Source organism: Ahaetulla prasina, chromosome 3 (genome assembly GCF_028640845.1).
Source record: "Ahaetulla prasina isolate Xishuangbanna chromosome 3, ASM2864084v1, whole genome shotgun sequence".
Lineage (NCBI taxonomy): Eukaryota > Metazoa > Chordata > Lepidosauria > Squamata > Colubridae > Ahaetulla > Ahaetulla prasina.
The window spans coordinates 128,014,872-128,024,410 of record NC_080541.1 but is presented as its reverse complement, the minus strand read 5'-3'; the positions used below and the strand labels follow the sequence as shown (position 1 = coordinate 128,024,410).

The following is a 9,539-nucleotide window of genomic DNA, read 5'->3' as shown; positions in this document are numbered from 1 at the left end:
TGGCAGCGGGTGGTTCGGAGAACCGGTAGCAAAAATCCCTGCCCCCCCCACCCCCCGCATGCCCAGCTGAGCCGTGCGATCATCAGAGGTTGTGGGGTTTTTTTACTTTTAAAACCATTTTTTCTTCAGCCGAAAAAATGCTTTTAAAAGTAAAAAAAGCCTCTGATAATCACGTGGCTAAGCTGGGATCATCTGAACCTTTTAAAAGCAGTTTGTTACAGCCTCATCGGCCAAAGAGGTTATAAAAAATGCTTTTAAAAGGCTCCTCTGGTGATCCCAGCTGAGTTGCCTGATCATCAGCGGCTTTTAAAAGCATTTTTCAGCCAAAGAGGTTGTAGAAAAAATACTTTTAAAAGTAAAAAAAAAAAAAGTTGGCCATGCCCACCCAGTCACATTACCCCACACACACACACCAAGCCACACCCACAGAACCAGTAATAACAAATTTTACATTTCACCCCTGCCCTTGTCATGATCATTCTGGACAATTCACCAGCCAATTTCCTGCGGAACAAAGGAAAATTGCCCCATCACTCAGGAGGAGGAGGAGGAAAGCAATAATTTTGACTTCCTAAAAATTGTAGGTCTAAATCTAAAATAGAATATTACCCCATCGCTCATGCCAAGAGGAAATGTAATCCATAATGAAATGCTTCCTTCCTTTTGTGGCCAGCACTCTCAGCAGAGGTAGAACCTAGTCCTTGTCTGTCTGGCGATCTCAGAAGCTGTCATTTGAACTCCACAGCTGTTAGATTGGGAGGTTGGAAAAAGCATGTCAGAAGAAGGAATGGCAAATCTCCATACTGCCACCAAGATAGCAGTGTGGATACAGTCAGCAAAGACTTGGCTCCTTTCATGGGCATCTTTATCACATTTTATCCTAGTAGGAAGTTCATCTGTGTATTTTGGCAGGAGTCCCAGGATCCCTTGCCAAGGAAAGGAGGCAATGGCCAGTGATAGCAGCAGATAAAACCTGTGCATCATACTGCATAAAGACTTGGGACGATCCTGCTTGTATTTCAGCGAAAACTCCTCCATTCAAATTTCCAGTCTGAAATTAGTGTAAAGTCTGCAATCCTATAATCATTGATCAGGAATGGGTCTTAATTTTGTGTGAACATATGTAGGGGAGCATGGAACTGACAAGATAGTGCTGTTAATGTCTCTCTTGGTTTTTTTCTCATTATTTGTTCCATAGTTGGAAAAAATTAAGTAATGGATTACATGCATTATTATCCTGTGTATCCTGTGTTTTTACTATTCCTTAATTTTCCATTGCCTTTTTTTTTAATTGTAACCCTACAGTAGAATTGAAAGTCATGAGTCACTTGCATTACTCATTCTGTCAACCAGACATCAGCTGCTCTTTCTCAGATAATTCTTTATGAAAGACATGTCTTCAGATTGGCAACTCATGATCTTCTCTGGAATTCAGATTGGGGAATAAAAAAGAAAGAAAAATAGTTAGGTTTCAGACATTGTTACTAGCTACCTTGTTATTTTGTATGGAAACAGCATAGGAAATTAGATGGCTAGGAATAAGGTACAAAGAGGTGGCTGAGTAATACAACTAGAAACGAATAACAGAACAGAATAGCAGAGTTGAAAGGGAAAGGTTTTCTACTCCAACCCTCTGCTCAAGCAGGAAACCTATATCATTTCAGACAAATGGTTGTCCAATCTCTTCTTAAAAACCTCCAGCATTGAAGCGGCCATAACTTCTGGAGGAAAGTCATTCCACTGATGAATTGTTCTGTTAGGAAATTTCTTCTTAGTTCTGGTTTGGTTCTTTCCTTGATTAGCTTCCATCCATTGGTCTTGTCCTGCCTTTGGAGGCAATAATAATAATAATAATAATAATAATAATAATAATAATAATAATAACAACAACAACAACAACAACAACAACAACAACAGAGTTGGAAGGGACCTTGGAGGTCTTCTAGTCCAACCCCCTGCCCAGGCAGGAAATCCTACACCACTTCAGACAAATGGTTATCCAAGATCTTTAAAATTTCCAGTGTTAGAGCATTCACAAATTCTGCAGGCAAGTTGTTCCACTCATTAATTGTTCTACAGTGTAACTGTCAGGTAATTTCTCCTTAGTTCTAAGTTGCTTCTCTCCTTGATCAGTTTCCACCCATTGCTTCTTGTTCTACCCTCAGGTGCTTTGGAGAATATTTTGACTCCCTCTTCTTTGTGGCAACCCCTGAGATATTGGAACACTGCTATCATGTCTCCCCTAGTCCTTCTTTTCATTAAACTAGGCATACCGAGTTCTTGCAACCGTTCTTCATATGTTTTAGCCTCCAGTCCCCTAATCATCTTTGTTGCTTTTCTCTGCACTCTTTCTAGAGTCTCAACATCTTTTTTACATCGTGGCGACCAAAACTGGATGCAATATTCCAAGTGTGGCCTTACCAAGGCATTATAAAGTGGTATTATCACTTCATGTGATCTTGATTCTATCCCTCTGTTTATGCAACCCAGAACTGTGTTCGCTTTTTTGGCAGCTGCTGCAGACTGCTGGCTCATATCTAAATGGTTGTCCACTAGGACTCCAAGATCCCTCTCACAGTTACTATTGACCAAGGTACCAATTCTCAAAGGTACTTTGGAGAATAGTTTACCCCCTTTTTTTTGTGACAGCCCCTTAAATATTGAAACACTGTTTTCATATCACCCCTAGCCCTTTAGATCTAAATTAGAACTTGTATTTTCTCTGATTATGTCTAATGTGTCCTTCTACAACCTGAAATGATTGAAATATTCTGAATGGAATCAACAGCATGCTGAAATATATACATGTATTTGGGATTGCAACTCGTACAACTCATAACTAGCAAAATTCCATTTGCTCCAGCCACAAACTATGCTAGTAGACAATTATGGGTGATGCGCTCCTAATCCTTCTAGATTTAATTCTACAAAGCATATGACCTACAATTGCAATACAATGGATTCTGCCTGTTATCACTCATTTTGTGCAACTTGGTGTTGCTAAAGAAGAAGAAAGATTTGAATTTCACAGCTTTTCAGCTATGTATATATTAGATGAAGAAATTCTGGCACTTCAAGAACTGTGACTATATTTTTTAATAAAAAGAATGGCATACAAGGCAGGCACTTTGTTTGTAGTAAAGCATAATTTGATAGGTTTTCAAAGGAAGTGGGAAAATGTACCTTCTCTTCTGTTTATGCCATCCATAGATTGAACTGTGCTTGTTTTGTAAAACCTAGCAATCTGGGAAACAAATACATGATACAGAGATTGTAATGTGTTACCTAAATATGAATTGGTCTTCTGGGCAAAAGATGGTTCACTGTTGAGGATGTTGATAGGATATAATTCTGGTCCAACCAGCTCAACGGTGAGGTGAAACTAAAGATAGCCAGGATTAATTTTGGTTCTGATCATAGACAAATAGATGTTCTAGTTTCATCTGGGAATTTGCCAAAAGACACATGGCATAGAATGTTACAAAGAAATCTCCCAGTGAGCTGAGATACAGATGAAGTGGTCTTTCCAGATACTGTTTTTCTTTCATTGTCCTGAGATCATATCTAGCACTGGCAGGAACTGCAGTTCCAGCAACTTCTGAAAGACCACAGTTGCTCAACCATTCAACCCTGTTCCAGAGAGAAGGGGGAAAAAGAGATACTATTAGGGCACTTGTAAACAGTAACATTGAAACCAAATCATAGGGAAGACTAGCTCCAAGCGATATTCCTTCCACATCCAGAAAGAAACTCAACCACAGAAAATAATTGCCCAGGAAACAGCTCTATTAGCTGGCTTGCTCTGCAGAACTCATGTGCCGTTTTCTATATTATGGACAGGGGAGAATCTATTCAGCAGGATTTTTTTTTTCTACAAAAGACCCAGTTGCATTTTGTTTCCTGAAGCAGAACGATTGTGCCTCTGCATTGCTATCCTTAACTTCTACTTCTCCCCCACATTCCTCACTCTATTCCCAGAAGTGGACCTCTTCATCTTTCAGCCTGCAGTAACTTTCACATAGGAATTGCCTTTCTATTTATTTATTTTTTTAAAAGCATTGGAAGTGCTATATAATGTATTACTGGAAAAAACCAATTTGTCTTTATATCAATGGCTTTCCAAATATTTTTTGTTTTTGAATTTGTAGCAGCAGCTGGCTTCCATAATTATTACAGGATAATCAAGGTCTTCAAAGAAAGATATGCTGTGGACTCCTCCTTTTCTGCATCTTCTCTTCAGTTAGAGAAATCTGGCATCCCTCTCTTCCTATTAGGGCAAATATCCTATGGTGATAACTCAAGGGAGAGCTTTCTGAACTGGAATTCCTGAAATTTACATAGTTAGTAGTCCCTAATGCATCGGGGAAAGATGCATTTCTCTTTTACTAAGCAACAAATCAGAGATTAGCAGTTCTTCTACATTAACCAACATAGAATATGGGTTTGTAACAGGGGTGAAATGCTCCCGGTTCGGACCGGATCGGGGCGATCCAGTAGTGATGGGGGCGGGTAGTTCGGAGAACCGGTAGCAAAAATCCCTGCCCCCCCCCCGCCCATGCCCACCCAATCGTCCGGTCCCCACTTGCCTACTTGTTGCTTCTTTCGGACCCACTAAGCCTTGCTTCAGCTGCTGCAATCAATTGTATCAGCTAGAAACTGAATCTGCCTGCCTGCAATCCAGAGGTGGGTTCCAAATTTTTTTACTACTGGTTCTGTGGGCGTGGGTTATTTTGTGGGTGTGTCTTGATGGTCATGTGACAGTGGGCGTGGCTTGGTGGTCATGTAACTGGGTGAGAGTGGCTTGGCAGTCATGTGACTGGGTGGGCATGACCAATAACAATAAATAATAAAAATAATAAACAAAGTATACAAAACAATAAGAGGTACCAAAAACCAGCTTTCACACTTTACACCCACACAACACAACACAACTGACTCTCACACAATGTAAAAGCAGCTGCACTTCACCCAAAATGGCCCCTGCAACAAGCAGGAACCTCACACAGCCACAAAAAGCTCAAAAACCAACTTTCACACTTTACACACACACACAACACAACACAACTGATACACACAACATAAAAGCAGCTGCACTGCACCCAAAATAGCCCCTGCTGCTTGTTGCAGGGGCTATTTTGGGTGCAGTGCAGCTGCTTTTATGTTGTATGTTTATGTTTATGTACCTCACACAGCCACAAAAAGCTAAAAAACAAACTTTTACACTTTACACACATCACAACACAACACAACTGACACACACACACACACACACAACTACACTAAATCTCACAAAGCTATATGTTGCATTTTGTCTGTGTGTGTGAGTCAGTTGTGTTGTGTGTGTGTAAAGTGTGAAAGTTAGTTTTTGGTACCTCTTATTGTTTTGTGTACTTTGTTTATTATTTTTATTATTTATTGTTATTGGCCATGCCTACCCGGTCATCTGACCACCAAGCCACGGCCACCAATTAAGCCACGCCCACAGAACCGGTAGGGAAAATTTTTAGATTTCACCCCTGGTTTGTAATCATGGGTATATCTAAGGCTGCCTTTGCCACAAGACAGGAGATAGCTATACTAATGAGAGGGAGCATAAGCAAGATTTCTGAAGGCTAAAACTGTGCCTGCAACATATTTATCTCTCTCTCCCATTCCTTAAGCCAGTTTGCTTTCCTCTCATCAATGCTCACTTAAAATTTTACTGCCAATCTATGCATGGTATGAGATGAAGGACTGAGATAGCAGCTCATCAGCTCAAGATGAGACCATGCCCTGCATTTGCCTACTTATCACTTGACTTATTTACCAACTGATTTTTAATCAACCTACCTTGGTGATAAACTGTGGAAATAATGCATCTTCTGTGTGATGTAACACAATTGCTAAGGTATGTGAATGCCTGTGATAAATTTCTTTATCATTAAACTAAGTGGTTCTCTGTGGGGCAGATTATCTGCAAAATTGCACCAATTGATTGATTACTGTGGACTCTTTAGAGATCACATACCGTATATAAATATTCTTCATGATGTTGCACACAATTGAGCTTCCATTATTCATTAAGACTATGCCAGGTGGCCAGGCTTTGACTTAACAATGCACCTTGTGCCAAGGAGACACTGCTGTTCACCTTGACAAGGGACACTGATGGCATGATTACTGATGACAAAGTGCCTTTTGTCAATTCTGAGATCTCCTCCAGCATGACCAATTGTTGGAGGTTCTCCTGTCCCCCTTCCAGCAGCTTCACTTCACTGTGCGGAAGAGGAAAGCTGTGTTATATATCCCAAAGTAGTTCCAAAGGGGTGTTTTACTTGACACACTGTTGAAGTGAAACTTGTGCAGCCCCATTATTCAGTACTTGGTGATGAATATATGAACTAGCTCCATAATTCATTGGGAGGTGGGTAATAGTGTTTCCTTTAAACCTGCAGATGATAGATGTATTATAAATTGGCCTTAACTAACTCATGGATTGTGTCAAAAAAAAAGGGAGAGCTAGAAACTTAGAACCAAAGAATGTTATTTCCCTATGAGTTTATTCCATTCTACTGCTGTACTGCTACCATATCTAACCTGAATTCTTGCAAAACAGGAATTCAAATTAAAGAAATGAGGTCTATTTTTGCCACTTTGCTACTCTAGACAGAACTTCATTTCGCTGGTAGCCCATTTCCCTTTCTGCCAGATGGCTTAGTCTAACTGAGGAAGGCTTAGACAGACTGACTCAAATTCCTGTAATTGTCATTAGCTAAGTGATAGTAGCCTGGCGTTGCTCAAATCTTTCCCACTTCAAATCCTCCCCTTATGTTTCTCAGAGAGGGAAAAGTCATTCTGCTCTGAATGATATTCAAGACCCACGTATGTAATCTGAGAGTGAAGAAGTGCTCAATGTACCTCAACACATCTGGAAACAGGTGTCACATCTCCCACGAAAAGCAGCTTACTGCAAAGGATTATTTTGCTTCACTCTGGAGCTGATATGGCTCTCATAACTGGAGAACATGTTTGCATTCTGTAGCTTGTTCCGTCCTGCTCTCATATTTGCATGAATGCTTTTTTTTTTTAATTTTCCATTGCGTCTGTGTGTGCCAGTTTATGCCATGTGATAAGAACCAGTGCCAAAGGGTTGGTCAGTGGCATTATCAGCCCTAAGCTCATAGAAACAAGAAAGGCTGTTGAAAATATATTAAACACCTCTCTGCCTTGCTCCAAGAAATCAGGGAATATCCAAAGAGTCAAAAAGAAAGAATTGATTGGTTAAAAGAAGAAAGTAGCATTTTCTCTTGCTGTCACAATTTTGAGAGACTAAAACATGTACGCGGACACAAACATTTTGATTCTGATGCCCCAACCTATTGACAAAACATTGGTCAATTGTTTCTCTTCCATCCTATCCATCTCATGATCATTTTCTCCCCCTAGAACAGGGGTCTCCAACCTTGGCAACTTTAAGCCTGGCGGACTTCAACTCCCAGAACCCCCCAGCCAGCAAAGCGTTGAAGTCCGCCAGGCTTAAAGTTGCCAAGATTGGAGACCCCTGCCCTAGAAAGATGCTATAAGGGAGGGAGGATTTGCTTGAAATTTACAGTAAGCAGAAGAGACCATGAAAGGGCTACCACATGGAAGATGGCTTGCCTTGCTCTTGCTTCTGAATTCCTGATTGTTAGGTTCGGGCAATGAAGAGGCAGGAGACGATACAAGTGACAACAGCTCTTTGGTTTATTGTGATCCCAGCAAAAGCCAACAGGCAAAAACCCCTCTTTAAATAGTATTTTGGCTGAGGCATCAGCCAATCAGCAACGTGCATTTTCCCGCCCAAATTTCCCTCCTAAAATTCAAATACATTACACTGTTACATTACACTGATGATCAAGGCTACAGTTTGCATAGTTACCTGAGAGAATTCTTTGACCTCAACAGAATTCATTTCTGAACAGGCAGACATACATAGGTAGGAATCCGTTCTCCAGATTTGAAATCCTGAGGTAGGTGTGCATTTCTGGCAGAGTGAGATAGGAATAGTTGTATCTATAAGGATCACATTCTTCTTTTTTTTTAAAAAAAAAGAGAAAGTTTCATGAGAAACAGAAGGGAGAGTTTTTCCAAGTTGCATTACCCGTACGACCCGTACGCTCTCACAGAGAGGGACTTCTCAGGGTGCCGTCCGCCAAGCAATGTCGGCTGGCGGCCCCCAGGGGAAGGTCCTTCTCTGTGGGGGCTCCCACACTCTGGAACGAGCTTCCCCCGGGTTTACGCCAAATACCTGACCTTCGGACCTTTCGCCGCGAACTGAAGACACATCTTTTCATTCGTGCGGGGCTGGCTTAAGTTTTATCGATTTTAAATTTTTGATTACTAATTTTAAATGGGGTTTTAGTTTTTTTATATATTTTAAAATTTTTAGGCTAATTATAATAAGTTTTTTAACTTGCATTTTAAAACTGTATATTGTATTGTCTGTTTTTTACTTCTGCCTGTACACCGCCCTGAGTCCTTCGGGAGAAGGGCGGTATAAAAATCAAATAAATAATAAATAATAATAATAATAATATTTTACAGATTACAGTCCATTTTACCATTTCAGGATTTTACCATTTTATTCTTCCTAACATGCATACCAGCCCCATATTAAATTACCGCAGGGTCCATTTTGCCGAATTTAACTGGACTGTGCATTTGCTCATAACGTGCATCATGGCCAGGTTATTTTATTTCTATTCAAACTCTCACATCTTTCACTTATATGGTGTCACATCGACAAAAAGCAGTCTGATGTCGTCTAGACTTCAGAATTCACAAACCTCCATCTTTCTAGATAGTTCCACATGGAATCAAACGGATCTGCCAGAGAAGCTGAAACTGTACAAATGTCTAATCCTTTGGTTAACGTTTTTTCCTGAATATGTCTTTACTCAACATGCAGCCCAAAGCCATACACTTATTTGTTTATAGAAATGTCCCATTCAGTTATGACTTACTCCCCAGTGACCGTACTATCTAAAAATGATGGAAGCTGGAGTCCAACATTTTTAAAAGCCATCCAGTTTAAGGAAAGCCATAGTTCTCAAAATATTCAGCCAAGCCTATACTAACCCAGATATGTAATAAGATCTCTGCAGTCCTTCACCTCCATTCTAAATAATAAGTGGGAACCTTGGTCACAAAAGTCTTTCCAATGCATGGTTAGCTACATATAAATTAACTGGTCTTTTCGACATTAGTCATGATCATAAACCCTGCATGTTTTTAAAGTTAAAAATATACAGATAGGAACATTTTCTGTACCAAAGGATGAGACATTCATGTGACTATGTAAACAGTAGAAATTCCCTTGGATAAATATTTTGCTACTCAGTGGTTTACTATTTTGGAAATTATGCAGGTCTTTTTTCCTATCTCTCTTGTCTCCACCTCTGTAACAGAGCTTGTTGAAATGTGGTGCCTTTGTGAGGCTTATTTTGTTCTCCTAACATTAAAAAAGGATACCTTGTGACTTGGTTAGAGATCAAACATATTGAAATTCTCAATCAATCAAA

At 40.0% G+C, this 9,539-nt stretch overlaps 1 long non-coding RNA gene across 1 annotated transcript; it reads right to left on the bottom strand.

Annotated features, from left to right (window-relative positions):
• Positions 1–471: 471 nt before the first annotated feature.
• On the bottom strand, positions 472–7,031 carry LOC131195468 (uncharacterized). The gene is made up of 3 exons (XR_009154463.1): positions 6,898–7,031; positions 3,286–3,630; positions 472–1,827 (listed from the first exon to the last, which is right to left on the bottom strand). It is a non-coding gene; the product is annotated as an uncharacterized LOC131195468 (long non-coding RNA).
• Between the last annotated feature and the right edge of the window lie 2,508 nt (positions 7,032–9,539).